This window comes from Podarcis liolepis (genome assembly GCF_965112155.1).
Source record: "Podarcis liolepis genome assembly, chromosome: 5".
Classification (NCBI taxonomy): Eukaryota; Metazoa; Chordata; class Lepidosauria; order Squamata; family Lacertidae; genus Podarcis; species Podarcis liolepis.
Genome location: NC_139556.1, coordinates 89277557 through 89293812, shown reverse-complemented (window position 1 = coordinate 89293812; position 16256 = coordinate 89277557). Strand labels below are relative to the sequence as shown.

General features: G+C 43.2%; 1 protein-coding gene and 1 long non-coding RNA gene across 2 annotated transcripts in view; both read left to right on the top strand.

Annotated features, from left to right (window-relative positions):
- LOC310707497 overlaps positions 1–16256 on the top strand; it is a 579039-nt gene that overhangs the window by 305096 nt on the left and 257687 nt on the right. The window lies entirely within an intron of this gene.
- The window catches only part of SPATA16 (spermatogenesis associated 16), a 157039-nt gene continuing 155477 nt past the window's right edge, over positions 14695–16256 (top strand). Inside the window, exon 1 of the mRNA XM_083504227.1 lies at positions 14695–14844. The gene's annotated coding sequence lies outside the window, so the exon portion shown is untranslated. The remainder of the gene's footprint in view (positions 14845–16256) is intronic.

Sequence of the window (16256 nt, the reverse complement as noted above, 5' to 3'; positions counted from 1 at the left end):
GAAACACCATAACCAGACACTGGAGAGACCTGTCAGGAGTAAGCATGGACCAATGGTACCAAATAGTATGGGAAGCAGCCCTACTAGAAAAATAAACTAATAAACTGAAACTGACACGGGGACAAACAGAAGAAGATGCCTTCACCCCGGTATGGCTCCCCTTTATCACATACACAGCCCAACAGGACAGTGACAATAATCCACCAACAGCATACAAATCAATATGGCCGCCTCATTTGTTGTAGAAGAGTCGTATTCCATCACCTGTGTGGAATTAAGATTAAGCCAGTTTAGGGAAGGGGCATCGTCTTTTCCTTCACCTCAGGCAGCAAAACACCTTAGGCTGGCACTGCCTAAGAAAATTACTGTATGCCAATGCTCTTTTTCTGCATTGGCTCCCAGTACATTTCCGATCACAATTCAAAGTGTTGCTGCTGACCTTTAAAGCCCTAAATGGCCTCGGCCCAGTATACCTGAAGGAACGTCTCCACCCCCATCGTTCTGCCCGGACACTGAGATCCAGCACCGAGGGCCTTCTGGTGGTTCCCTCATTGCGAGAAGTGAAGTTACAGGGAACCAGACAGAGGGCCTTCTCGGTAGTGGCACCCGCCTTGTGGAACACCCTCCCTTCATATGTGAAGGAAATAAGCAGCTATCTTATCTTTAAAAGACATCTGAAGGCAGCCCTGTTTAGGGAAGTTTTTAATATTTAATGCTGTGTTGTTTTTAACACTCGATTGGGAGCCGCCCAGAGTGGCTGGGGAAACTCAGCCAGATAGGTGGGGTATAAATAATAAATTATTATTATAATTATATTATTATTCTAGGAAAAGAGGTGCCAGAACTCACCATAAACACCTGCCTTGCTCTCTTATAATGGCAACAGCGCCCACCTGATGCCACAGAACTGATATTCGCAAATCAGAAAAATACAGTGAACACCGGCTAAATTACGGTTAGTTTGTTAAGGAAGCAGAACAGAGAACTCGCAGAGACTTCTAAGGGTTACTCCTGTCCAGATGAAGCAGTTGCCCGGACTGGCTTGTAACTCCGTCCTCACTCCCTAGCCTCCTGTGTCAGGTCCTTCCCTCTGTCTATGGCAAGCCCCAAGGGACCCTCTCTGCGTCTGCCTGACTCTCTACTTACCGTATTTTTTGCACCATAACACCCACTTTTTTCCTCCTAAAAAGTAAGGGGAAATGTCTGTGCGTGTTATGGAGGGAATGCCTACAGGTGGCATGCCTACGGATGCCTATGGGTGGCATGCCTACGGATTTTCCTCCTCTAAAAACTACGTGCGTGTTATGGTCGGGTGCGTGTTATAGAGCGAAAAATACGGCAGTAACATGCAATAGATGCCTTGTTCTGGAAGTGGGGTGGGGTTTGCAGGCCTTCAGTAGAGAAGCTCTCTGGTGGAGCTGTCTGGTTCCTGTCTCTACCCTGTGCTGGCAAACCTTCTTGTTTCCTCCTCTTCATCATCCTCCAAGCTCCCAGCCTCCAGTACTTCCCAGCTCTTCCCCTCCTCTGGAGTATGGCCGGTATCCCACCACCAGAAACCAGGATCCAAATCCTCTCCCTCTGTACTTTCTGGGGGAGGGGGCTCTTGATCAGGTGGCTTCCACCACTCCTCCTCATCCAGCCAGTCCCTGCCACCTGAGAGGTGCCAGAACTCAGTTCTGGCGAGTTCCAGCTGAAAAAAGCCCTGCTGCAGGTTTTAGGTATAATATACAGTTAAAAGATTGGGGGGAAACTGTGGAAAGAAGGACTAAAATTTACAGCATGCAATGCTTTGAAAGAAAATGTGATGAAAATGATGTATAGGTGGTATATTACTCCTGTGGAATTAGCTAAAATGTATAAAATAAGTAATAAGTGTTGGAAATGTAAAGAAAAAGAAGGAACCTTTTTCACATGTGGTGGGAATGTAAGAAAGTGAAAAACTTCTGGGAAATGATATATATTGAGATGAAAAAGATGTTGAAATATACATTTATTAAAAAACCAGAAACATTTTTACTTGGCATTGTAGGGAAGGATATTAACAGACAGCACTGTAAATTGTTTTTATATGCAATAACGGCAGGAAGAATACTACTGGCACAAAAATGGAAGCAAGAAGAGTTACCAACGAAAGAAGAGTGGCAAATGAAAGTAATGGACTATGCAGAATAAGATAAATTAACAGGAAAGATTCGAAACCTGCAGGACCAGAGATTCTTAGAAGTAAATGGAGCAAATATTTGAACTATTTGAAAAGCAACTGTAATAAACAGATTCCGCTAGTAGGACTGCAAGAAATTCTGTAAGGAGGATTGTTGCAAGGAAGACTATGAAGAGAACTATTAGTAAATGACAATTAAAAGTAATAGAGAAATTAAGAAATGCAGAATAAGTGATAAAGAACAGAAAATCTTCAGAGGTTGTTGATGATTGAAGTCTAAAATATTGTATAAAATAAGAAGTTATGTTAAATGATTGTTGGGGCTGCTGGAAAGAAGTTATATGACTTTAGCAGAAATATTATAAAGAATTAAGTATGAATAGATTGACATTGGGTAAAGGTGTAAATTTAAGGCTAAATTGCGTTTAGATAAATTATGGAACTAAATTTGAGAAAGAGGGAAAGGACTTGCTGGAACAATTAATCGAACTAGAATACAAAAAAGGAGGTGTGAGGAAGTCGAGGAAATAAGCAAATGAAAGAGATGGATATGAAAATACGGGGTTTCTTTTTTGCTTTTTTATCATTTTTTCTTCTTCTTAATGTTTTGATGTACTGTTGATGTTTTGTTTTATTGTATTTTCCTTTGTCTTTGAGGCTTTGTAGCTGTTCATTGTACGTATTTCTTTTTTCTCTTCTTTTTGTAATACTTAAACTCTAATAAATATGTTTTTTTTAAAAAAAATGATTGTTGGAAATGATATGTTAAAAAATTAATAAAAATGTATATAAAAACAAATAAAAGAAAAAAGCCCTGCTGTTTACATACGTCATTGTGTTAACCCCTTTGATTCCCACATACCCACCCACTTTAACACAGGAACCTGCCTTATCCTGAGCCAGCCCATCTAGATCAGCATTACCTAAACTCACTGGCCAGAGTTGTCCAGAGTTGCAGGCAGAAGACATTCCCAGCCCTACCTGGAGAGGCAGTGAATTGCACTTCAGAATTGTACTCCGGAATGCAAAATATCTGCTTTCCAACTGAGCTACGACCCTTATAACGTGCTTCATGTCAACATCACTCCACAGCTGAGATGTGTCTCAAGAGGTCCACCAGCCTCAATCTCATCAAAATACTTTGATCAAAGCAGCGTAATGGAAAAATATAGTTCCTCCAGTGGGATAGGCGATAATGAATCTCTGTTGCAAAAGGTTCTGGTCCTTTACCTGCAAGAACACCCACCCACACCAATTGCCCAGTCCGCTCTGTCTAGACACTGCTAGGGGAGAAAGAAGTCTGAAACCTGGGGGGGGGGGGAATGCTTTGTTTAAAATATTTCAGCTCACCCTTCGTTGCCAAAGGCAATACTGGGGAGCAGGAGGTACATTCAAACTGAAGCAACATTTTACAGCTAAAACCTGGGACAAATGCCATAACAACAAAACTGATTTTCAGGCACCTATGCAACTCACAATAACAACATTTTTTTATATATAAAAAAAGGCAAGCCCAAAAACTTCTAAGGATGCAAAACTGGGACAAAACGGGAGCAGTGATTTAGCAGAGTTAAAGCTGACACTTCCCTTTAAAATAATTCATCTTGAGTTTCATTCATGATCAGCCATCACCAAACTGGTTGCCTCTGGTTATTTTTGTTTTTTTTTAAAAAAAATGATATTTATTGAGGATTTAAAATTACAGAGAAAAAAAGAGAAAGAAAAAAAAGAAAAAAAAGAAATTAAACAATACAAGTCAATAAAAAGAAAGAAGAGAACAAAACACACAATACATCAAAGCCAAAAACAAAAGCGAACAAAAAATTAAAAACAAATCCAATATTCCCAAATCTTTATCTTTCGTTATCTTGTTTCATTGACCTCCTCACACCTCCCTTTTTTGTATTCTAGTTATTAATTATCTCAGCAAATCCTTTCCATCTTTCACTATGTTCTGTCATTAAATTGTCTTAATTTATTTTAACCTTATCTTATCACAAAAGCCCTAAAACTTAAAACTTATTTGCACATAACTCCTTATAGCATTTCTACTAAAGCCAAATAGTTTCATTCCAACATTTTTTCTAACACTCATTAATTTTACAATATTTCTCTAAATGAGTTTTTAAACTTTCTTCCAATCTTCATCCACCGTCTCTTCTTCCTGGTCTCAGGTTCTGTCAGTCCTTTCTATCCATTCCATTTAGTCCATCAACCTGGTGATCTTCTATCCAAGGCTCTTAACTCTTTTCCATGTCCCTTCTGCAGATCTTCTTCATATTTATACCTGCACTTTACTTTGTCTTCTGCTGATCTTGTTCTTAATTTCCTTCCTTTATTGCTGAGGAGTAGATCTCAGGGAGACTGCAACCTAACAATGTCTTTATCCCTTCTCGACAGGTCAGCCCATTCTCCATAGTCAGCACTAAAATCCAAAAGGTATTTCAAGGCATGTTTCAAAGTCCCTCCAAAGTTAAAGGCCCCGACAACTCCAGACTCCCCCTGGCGCAGAACCAGATCCCAGAAGCCAGAACAGCCCTGCATAGGAGGATCTATCCAATTTCCCATCTCCAATCCAAATGAGACTCCATCTCTCCAAATCTGACTTTCTCCAGGTTCGGTCATCAAAAACAACAGCTTATGTTCCTGCAAGGCCGCGGCTCTCTCCACTTGCATTACTTGAGGTTCAACAGCAACCTCCTCCTTTGTCTTCTGCACAACATGCCCTGTCAAAGCAGATTCCTGGGTTGGTTCCTGAGAGGTTTCTATATAGGTATTCACTGTTTGTCCAAAATTATTAACTGCAACAGTCATCAGATCCATCTTCTCGTGTAGCTGGCCTCTGGTTATTTTTGGACTACAATTCCTATCAGCCTTATGCAGCATAGGCAATGGACAGGGATGGTGGAAGAGGGAGAAGAAATCAGTCCAATTTCCCAGAACACCAGGAGGCCAAGGGAGGACTTACTTGGAACATTGTTCCCTCTGAGTCTCTGAGGAGAAGCCACAGCACCACCCAGCTGGTTGGACCATCACCTGACCAGCTGCTGGAGAGGTTGGAGCAGCAAGAGCTCATGTGGCCTTCTGCTAGCTGGACTCATTTGTGGAATGCAGCCCACCAAACTTACACTTGTCGCTCCATCCCCTTTTGCCTCTGGCCTTGTCCACCACTGATGGGTTGTCCTCAGAAAGCTGTCCAAAAGAGAATGAAGCCCTTGGACTGAAAAAGTTCCCCCATTCTTATAGAATTCATTTTCCCTGGAAAGTGGGATGTTTACTCAACCCCTTCCTAATCACGGGAAGAACATGAGCCATGGATCATGATGGAGAAACACCAGAACAACCTTCTGCTGAAACACACCTCAGAGAGCTGCTACCAGTCGGTACAGACTAGGGGTGGGAAATCTGTGGCAGTAACTTGAATCCATTGGTTCAGGTCTTAGCCTCCAGAGCAGGAGAAAATAAGCTTGCTCCATCCTCCATGTAACAGCCCTTGAGATATTTGAAGATGGCTATCATATCTTCTCTCAGTCACCTCTTTTCCTGGCGAAGCATAACCAGCTCCCTCAACCATTCCTCATAAGGCTTGGTTTCCAGAGCCTTGATCATCTTGGTTGTTCTCATTGGCACACATTCCAGCTTGTCAATATTCTTCTTAAATTGTGGCACATTGACATTGTCCCCACTCTTACTTTATCCTCACAACAAACCTGTGAGGTTGATTAGGCCAGGAGATAGTGACTGGCCTGAGGTCACCCAAAGAGTGACTTCCTTGCTTCTCTCCTTGTACTTCGAGCCCCCAACTGCCTGTCATTCTGTCCACAGCACTTAGATTTCTCTGGAAAGGGATAGTAGCTTCTTGGTAAACACATTGCAGGTGCTCCTGCAAAGGAACAAGAATATTCACTCAGGGTCAAATTGCATACTCATTTATGCCAATCATCCCGACTAGGATATGACTCAGGTCAGAACTTCACGCCTTGCTGTGGCAGGCAAAAGGTGCAAAGGCTAGCCTGACAGTTGATTTATGCAAGGAATGCAAAGGGCAGACTAGGATGCCATCTGCAAACACGGGCATGCATGCATGAATAAATAAATAATAGTAGAACCTGCTCTGTTTGAGTGGGCAGCAATGATTTTCTGCCCCTCTAGCCCATCTGCAGTGCAGGTATTATCAGCTGGCTTGTAATAAGCCTCCTAAGAGGAGACAGGGAAAGGGTGGAGGCCTCCGCAATATTTTTAAAGAGTCTGAAGGACTCCTCCATATGACCGGCTTGTTGAGCGTTTGTCCTGATTTGCTTGCAAAAAGGTTGTGCAGGGGTTAAATGATGCCTTGTTGTTGTGGAGCAAACTTTCTGATTAGCTTATGGGGAGGTTATACAACACTGAGTATTTATCCTGAATTCATCTTGATTCCTTTGTGCAGTGGTTATGCCTAATCCCATTAATCATATGTCCACCCCACACTTTGCAATGTGTATCCCCATCACTTTTCTCACCATAAAATGCCTGTTGTCTGTTTAAAGTGGATTTGTTGTGCCAGGGTGGACCTTTAATCCACTTTAATTGCACAAGCCTAAATTTCAAACCTAGACAGCATCTTAAAAAGCAGAGACATCACCTTGCCAACAAAGGTACGTATAGTTATTGGTGATGCCATATAAATAATCCAGCCTTCTCCAAACTGGTGGCTTCCATAGGCTTCAGACTACAACTCAGTTTGTCATGGATGGTGGGACAAGTGGAGGGCACTACCTTGGAGTAAGCTACTCTTCCTTGAATTTGACTCCGAACCTGTGGCCTTCTAGATGTTGCAGGACTACAACTTCCATCATCCCTGACCATGGGGTATGCTGGGTGGAGCTGATGGGAGCTGGAGTCGTCAAACATCTCGAGGGCGACCAGGTTGCCAATTCCTGATTTAAGCTTTGGGCATGACCTCCTTCAGTCACCCAACACACCAGGCATTTGAGGCATGAGAAACTTCAATTTGTGATTGTTCTATTTAAAGCAAGACTGTTTTCTGCAGTGAGTGCTATCTCCTTAGCTGTAGCTCTGGGAAGCCAACAAAGATTCATTTACAAGCACAACCTCTGGATGAAGCAGTTGTGGTTTCCCTCATCCTTCCCCCTCCAATGGATTTTTTTTTAACCTTTCAGAGCTTTGAAAATCACTGCAATATACAAATAACTCTACTAACACCATACATCTCAGGAATACTCCCATCTCAGGCAAGATCCTGGTGCTTTGTGGAATCAGGCTCAACCATTAATAAGGTCTTTTGAAGTTGTGAGAGTGTTGATGCCTGGGGGAAAACAACTGCGGTGGTGAGTCAGAGTGGCCTAGGGATCCCCAGGTAATGAGGCTGACCATTCTCTCTGGGGGATTCCAGTCAATGAATAACCTGGTTGAAGGAGCTTCTCAAAGGTCTAATAGTGACAGCACCTCCCAAGAGAACCAAGCTTTGTTATGCGATGTGAGCCCACTGTGTCCATTTAAGAAGGGGAACAAAGCAATGCAAATCTGAAGTAGAGCATCTCTGAGTAATCACATTTGTTTCTTTGTTTGTTTGTTTTATTTGACAGCTTGAGGTTCCAAACAAGATGCCATTCATTCTCCACTCTGCTACCTCTTGCCTGCTCACGGATGGAGTATTAATCATTATGCTAATTACATTAGAGAGTGAAGATTTAGGTGAAAACACGGCATTTGTTCCCAGTTGTTCCTAATGGTGGAGACTAAGGGCCGATCCACACCCAACCTTTAAAAGCACATTCAATGCTCATTGAGTGTTAAGGGTGTTGGGAATTGGAAACTATGGTCTTCACGATTCTTGAAGTTATGGAAACTATGGTTTTCATTATTCTTGAAGTTGTGTGTTTTGAATGTGCATTGAATGTGCTCTAAATCGACAGTGTGGATCTGCCCTAAGGTCACATTCACACCATAAAGCACTATAATACCATTTTAAATAGTCATGGCTCCCCCTGAAGAATTGTGGGAGCTGAAGTTTCTTAAGCGTGCTGCTGAGAGTTGTTAGGAGACCCTTGTTCCCCTCCCAGAGCTACAACCACTCTGAGAAAAAGCAATGACAAACCTAGACAGCATCTTAAAAAGCAGAGACATCACCTTGCCAACAAAGGTCCGTATAGTTAAAGCTATGGTTTTCCCAGTAGTGATGTATGGAAGTGAGAGCTGGACCATAAAGAAGGCTGATCGCTGAAGAATGGATGCTTTTGAATTATGGTGCTGGAGGAGACTCTTGAGAGTCCCATGGACTGCAAGAAGATCAAACCTATCCATTCTGAAGGAAATCAGCCCTGAGTGCTCACTGGAAGGACAGATCCTGAAGCTGAGGCTCCAATACTTTGGCCACGCATGATAAGAGAAGACTCCCTGGAAAAACCCCTGATGTTGGGAAAGATGGGGGGCACAAGGAGAAGGGGACGAGAGAGGACGAGATGGTTGGACAGTATTCTTGAAGCTACCAGTATGAGTTTGTCCAAACTGCAGGAGGCAGTGGAAGACAGGTGTGTCGGGTGTGCTCTGGTCCTTGGGGTCACAAAGAGTCGGACACGACTAAACGACTAAACAACAACAACAACATAGTCACCTAGCCTACCTGAACCTCCAGAGACAGTGTTGGAAGTACTGATTATGGCATTCACTTCCACAAAAGGCAGTGATGGCCCCCAGCTTGGATGGCTTTAAAAGAGGACTAGACAGATTCATCAAGGATAAGACTAACCACAATGACTATATTCTGCCTCCATGGTAAGAGGTATTAATGCTTCTGAATACTCAAGTCCTGCTATATTTATGTTTTTTATCCACAGGAAAGTCTGTTAGACTATTTTGACACATAAAAGCCATTGACTCAAGTTATAGTGAGTTATGTTGCAAAGGTTCTGGGTGCTAGACCTATATGGGCCTAATGTAGTCATGTTTGTTAATTTCAGTGTGTCTAAGTAAAAGTTAGCTGAATGCCAACCTATGTATTAATAGTACTTGGCAAGTACTCACAAAAAAAGCAAGTTAGGTCATGTTCTATGCAGGAGGTGAAATTCACAACCATCCAATTCCTGTTATATTTGGTGGGTTTGCCCCTGGATAAAGATTTATTGGATAAAGATAATTAGGTTATTTATTAAAGATCTAGTGTATGAGTTGTCTAATGACCTCAAAATATATCTTCTAAATAACCTAAACGGTAAAATACACAGCTATGCTATTGAATTCACCATAAATCTACTTATCCACAAGCAAAATCCATGCTCTGACTAATTGGAAAGAGAAAGAAGCCTCTGCTATTGATACTGGGAAAGATATTAAAAACAGCAAAACATGTTGAAGTTATCTAATAAATGTCAGAATTAAAGAAGGGACACAGCAAAGAAAACTGGATTCTATTTGTTTTCTTTATGTGCTGATGGGAAGAATAAGTAAATAGAGATAAAGATAAGATAAGATAAAGGATTCTTGACTGACATTCTTCCATTCCAGAAAAATAGATCATGGAGGGGAAAGAACAACACAATCATTGCCTCTGAGGGGTGGAGTTCAGCACTTTATAGAGATATGACTGTGAGCGAACCAAGATATCGCAGGCAACAGACCAGCTTTAATCAGTCAGATTGTGCAGTTCCTACAATTCATAGATCTGCAATGATAGCAAATTCCATCAGTTATAGAAAAAAAATAAACAGGTTAGGAACAGAAAGTTTGAGAGAAATCTAAGTACAGAAATAAATCAAGGTCTAGTTCTCAAGAACAGCTGACAAGGTAAAGCTGCATCTGAGAGGAGCATAAGACAGTTTCCTGGTGCAGTTGAGACTTGCTTGACCAATGTGGTCTTCCAGAAGTTGAACTCTGGTGTTTTCCTTGCTTGCTCTTCAGCCCTCTCTTCTGGCTTGGTTCTTAACCCTTCTATATCCTTCACCAGTGGCCCCCTACTTTGGTCCTTACCCTTTGGTACTTGCTACTTGCTACTGAATTGTTCTATGGTTCCTTGCTCAGATGGACCCAATGGGGGTTTGGATGGATGACTCCCTATCCACCCACTTCAGGTAGTCAATATAGCACAATACTATGCAGTCTACATTAAAAGCAGTATCATACCACTTTATGCAGTTGTGGCCATAGGCACCGGGTTCCGCCCAACTCCAGGGGTGCCCAACGCCCACGCATGACATCACACACATGTCACTTGTGTGACATCACACAGTGGGAAGAGGCCATGAGGCCCACCACAGGTGCTGGTAGGCCCAGCGAGGCCCACTGCAGACTGTGGAATATTGAGGGGGCCTAGCCCCTCCTTGAAAATTTCAGGGAGGCCCTTGGCCCCTTTACCCTCCCTAGATGGCCCACAGGGGTTGAGATTTCTCCCATCAAGTAAGGGAATTGTTGCTTATTAAGAGTGATGAGAGTTGTTTGTAGGCGGCTTACTCCCCTCACAGAGCTACAATTCCCAGGAAAGTTTAACAGTCATTCCCTCTTTCCCAGAGTTCTCTGAGGGGAATAGGGATCTCCTAACAACTCTCAGCACCCTTAACCAATGAATGCAATGAATGCATGAGGTGTTTGCTGGAACACTTCTAGTGCCACTGCAACACATGGCAAAGTGGTTTGAGCAATAGCATGAAGAAGAGTAAGATTCCCAGAAAGATCAGGATTGAGTTACTGCTCAACCAGCAGAGGGAGGAAATGTCAAATGACTTCCACTGAACCTTTTTTCCATCATCATGGTTTAAGGCGCAGGTGGGGAACTTGGGCCTGTCCAGATGTTTATAGAATCATAGAAGTGTACAGTTGGGAGAGACCCTGAGGATCATCTCAGCACCAGCTGAGCTAGCCAGTGACATCGCTGCACTACATCTCCCGTGATCCTTGATCACTGGCCATACTGATGGGGCTGATGGGAATTGGAGCCTGACAACTTCTGGTTGGTGACAGGTTCCCCATTCCTGCTTTTAGAGAAATTGGTTCCCCCATGCATGCTATCAACTGATGACTGAACCACCAGGCAACAACTAGCAAGTGAACAAGTCGTCGCTGATCAAACTTCCCGGATCAAACTCTCACATTACTTTCTGTTACTTCAATGCAGCCAGTTCACATGTTCAGCTCTGAGTCGTCAAGCCCAAAATAATCAAGTGATGAGAAATCAAGTGAGCCAAGGCGAGGCGTGGACGTAATCCTATCAAAATTAGAAGAACAGCCTGCCTGGAATTTACCATCCTAATGACTGTTCTTGTATCACCCTCTAGTGGCAAACCTTCTTCAGCCAGTCGCAGCAACACATTATTAGTATTCTTTTATGAAACACATCTAAAACAGAACAGCACTTTCAGCCTCATGTTCGGGAGGTAAACAAATTCCTATTCCCTTCACAGAGTTACAATCTCCAGAGTTGCCTGGGAAGGAGGATTTATTGCTAAACCACTCTGCAAATTGTAGCTCTGAGAGAGGATGGGAGATCTCCTAACAACTCTCAGTTCCCTTAACCAACTACAGTTCCCAGGATTCTCTGCGGGAAGCCATGACTGCTTAAAGTGGACTGGTTCTGCTTTAAATGTATAGTGCAGACAGCGTCCATAGTGAGGAATGGGAGCTAGTGGAATCCTGCAGGTCCCCAAAGCCTTTTGCAGTAAGTGTCTTCTAGCACCGGGGTCTCAAGGCAGGGAGCACGAGGCTCTGCCTTCCTGAGGTCCCTCCCTAGACAAAACACATAACAACAAAGATGGAAGGAATGGAACAGTGGGAAAGGATGTAGGAAAGGGAGGCAAGCTGACTAGAACTGGGGCAACCTTCATTTGGCTGAAACAGGTTGGAACCGCCTAGGGTCCAGTCCATCCTGTCTCTCTGTGTGCATTATTATTAATAATAATAATAATATAATGATATTTTTGTACCCCACCCATCTAACTGGGTTGCCCCAGCCACTCTGGGGAAGATACAAGGCAGCAGATATTTAAAGTCTTCCTTCTCCTGGATGGGCTGCCTTCCCAGGTTGATGAGCCCCATTGTTCATGAATGTCAAGCAAAAAAAAAAACACCCAGCTTCCCTCAGACCAGGGAAATATCTGAGGGAAGACTGAAGACATCTCTAACCTAAACCCATTGTTATGTACTGAGTTGAATAGGATCCAGAATGCAGCAGTCTGATTGGTCCACAGGAACCACCCAATCCAGCTCCAGGTGGAAGTGAATCCGCAACCTGATTGGCCTACAGAAGAATCCCGGAATTAGCCAATCATGTGGGGCCCATTCTGTAAATATAGTATATAAAGCAGACATTCTGGGGGAACTTCCATTCCTCCTCACCACTATGAGCTGAATAAAGAGCATGAAATCCACTCTCGACTCCGAGTATATTTCACCCATCTTTATTTCCCACCTCTTGAGAAGGGCGTACTCGTAGTACTTCCCAGTGGCAAAGCAATTGTCTTCCTGGTTAGTTTGAGATACACAAAAGGACTGCTACCCCTCCTGCAGGCAGCGTGGGAACATCTGTGAAGGAAAGATATTTTATTTGGGATCTTCAAATTGACCTCAGTGGAGTTCAGGCTTGGAAGCATTAAAACATTTATGAAAAGTGGTTATGGAACAGGAACAGTATCCTCTCTTAAACATTAATGTAATGTTTTAAAATGGGGAAGGAGCCTGTCTGGATTAAGGCCTAAATACCTGCCAAGTCCAATTGGTTTTTTATAAACCTGTCAAACAGACACAAAGAGCAATCTCAGTTCAGGCACTGAGGGAAAGCAACCAAGGTCAGTGAAAACGAAACCCGTCAGAAATAAATGAGTGGCAAAGTTATACAAATGATGGAAGGCGGAATTTACAATGGGAGGAGGGCAGAGGAATAAAGGAGGGGGGACAGCCAGCTCATAATGATATGGTTACATCAGCTTCTGCTATGCTGTGATTGAAAAACCACCATCCATGGCTGCTGCTAGTACTTGTCGTAATGGCTATATTCCCTCCAGAATCAGTTGTTGTTGTTTAGTCAATTAATCATGTCCAACTCTTCATGACCCCGTGGACCAGAGCACGCCAGGCATTCCTGTCTTCCACTGCCTCCCAGAGTTTCGTCAATGTTGGTCGCTTCTATAACACTGTCCAACCATCTTGTCCTCTGCCGTCCCCTTCTCCTTGTGCCCTCAGTCTTACCCAACATCAGAGTTTTTTCCAGAGAGTCTTCTCTTCTCATGAGGTGGCCAAAGTCTTGGAGCCTCAGCTTCAGGATCTGTCCTTCCAGTGAGCACTCAGGGCTGATTTCCTTCAGAATGGATCATTTGATCTTCTTGCAGTCCATGGGACTCTCAAGAGTCTCCTCCAGCACCATAATTCAAAAGCATCCATTCTTCGGCGGTCAGCCTTCTTTATGGTCCAGCTCTCACTTCCATACATCACTACTGGGAAAACCATAGTTTTAACTATATGGATCCTTGTTGACACGGTAATGTCTCTGCTTTTTGAGATGCTGTCTGGGTTTATCATCGCTTTTCTCCCAAGAAGCAGGCGTCTTTTAATTTTGTGACTGCTGTCACCATCTGCCGTGATCATGGAGTCCATAAAATCTGCAGTGGTCCATGAAGGAGGAATCAGTTGTAGTGTGCCTCTCAATAACGGGGTCATGAGTGGGAGAATGCCCTTTCTCATGCCCTGCTTGGAGTCTTCCCAGGGACATCTGGTTGGCGTTTCTGAGAACAAGAAGCTGAACTGGATGAGCCCATCAAGAGTTTGCAGGATCGAGACTATGAACCTCCAAGGGAGTTTTGCTATGGAGCTGTTTAAGATGAATAGGTTTTGAAATAAATAGCATCAATCAGAAGGAAGTTCAATACAAAAAAAGTCCAGTAGACATAGGAGCCAACTGCCTTCAGCAGCACCCCAATAAAATATTTGAGCCCCCCCCCAGCTGATGGTCATTGCCATTCAAATTGGGTGTGTGCGAGCGCATGCATGTTGCATCTGGTGATCCATTATGTGGGGCAGGGCTTACCTGCCTCCCCCCAATATTATATTCCGTTTGGCACTCTTGCCAGTAGATATAGGTAGCAGAGTAATGGGAGTAAGTCCCGTTGAATTCTGGGGGGCTTCCTGCTGAAGACAGAAAGAAAGGTCTTGTATCCACTGCGGTGACCAGAAAGCGCAGAGAGCAGAAATTCCATAGCGCACCTGTAGCAGTGAAACTGGACACCTTCATCTGCCCTACCTGCAACAAACCATGTCTCTCCCGTATTGGTCTCTACAGCCACAGCAGGCGTTGTAGCTCTCCAATGGTTTGATTTCACCCCTGAAGGCTCTTTCTATTGTCTCCCAAGAAATACGGATGCCAACAACTTCTGAGCAGACATGCATAGGACTGCACCGCTTAACTCATAGCACTCCATATAAAGGAAGCGTCGTGGCATCCTACTTTGCAAAATCTGTATTTATTACATGAATAACATGAGCATTTCATTCCACCCTCCCTTCTCTGTCCCAGAGTGCCAGGAATGTGGGGCAGTTGCTGTTGGAATGTTTCATTTCAAATCCGTTGCAAGGGGGCTCCACATGTCTTAGAAGCACAAAACAGACCAACTGACTCCCGCTCCTCATTGCGGTTCAATCGGCAAAGGAAGTGTGAAGCACTCAGAAACTCCGCATGTGTACACCAGGGCTTTTGCTCCTGCAGAGTGAGTAAACGTTTTTGTCTGACGCCTAAAGACACGTAACGAAGGTGCCTGGCGAGCCTCCCTGGGGAGGGCAGTCCACAAGTGGGGAGCCACTGCAGAAAAGGCCCTGTTGCCGCCCTCTGGACTTTTTGTGGAGGAGGCGCATGAAGAAGGGTCTCCGATTATGACCTCAGGGTCTGAGTTGGTTCCTATTGGGAGAGGCAGTCCTTGAGGAATGGTGGTCCTGAGCCATTTAAGGTTTTGTAGGTCAAAACCAGCACTTGAAATTGGCCCCCAAAACTAACTGGCAGCCAGTGCAGTCAGGCTAGAATTGGCGTTTTATGCTCAAACTGTCTTGCCCCGGTGAACAACCTGGTCACTGAAATCTGCACCAGCCGAAGTTTCTGAACTCTCTTCAGAGGCAGCCCTACATATAACGTGTGGCAGTGATGTAACCTGGAGGTTACCAAAGCATAGACCAAGTAGGATATCCTGGTCCTAGATAGGGGTAAAGCTGAGCCACCAGCTGAAGCTGATGGACGGACCTTGTTCACATTCCTGGTGATATAATAATAATAATAATAATAATAATAATAATAATAATAATAATATCTTTATTGTCATTGCCCCCTTCGGGGACAACGAAATTACTTAACTGCTCCATAAAAACACTAATTAAACAATACAGTATGCTTATTTAATGCTTATTTCCCCTAAATTGATTTTTGAATTTTATTGTTATTCATGTTTTTATACAGTATTTTATGCTGCTTTTATAATTAAGTGTTTTAAATTTGTTGTTAGCTGCCCTGAGCCCAGTTTTTGAACCAGGAAGGGCGGGGTATAAATAAAAAAATATTATTATTACTACTACTATTATTATTATTATTATTCCACCTACATTAATAGACAAAGAATACAGCTACAAATCCATGCCTATGGAGAGGAACCTCTCCCCTTTTCTCCCCGCTCTGCCAAGAGCTTTGATTATATACAGTGTGTGTGTGTGTGTGTGTGTGTGTGTCCATAAGTTTCTCTCTGCTAATGTAATAATGTGTAACATATCTAATTATCTAGGCCATAGCTTGCTGGTCTGTTTTTATATTAAGTAATAGCCGGAGAGGAAGGTGATGTAGCTTTCCTCCAACCACCCATCGCCTCTCCCCCAGCCCCCGATAAAAAATGAGAGCTTACATGCCAACAAATTTTGAAATATTGCCGCTGATTGTCATCTTGTTTACAGGAAATTTGGAAAAGCCAATCACATTATAAAATCCCTTTCCAGTAATCTCATCTTGAATTAGAAGAACAGATCTCTCTTGAACGAAGGAATGAAGATATATCTTGTTTTTTTCAGAGCAAAAGCTCATCTATAGGGGTTTTTTTAATTATTTTTTCATTGCAGTGGTGGAGGGAGGACATGTCTTTAGGAT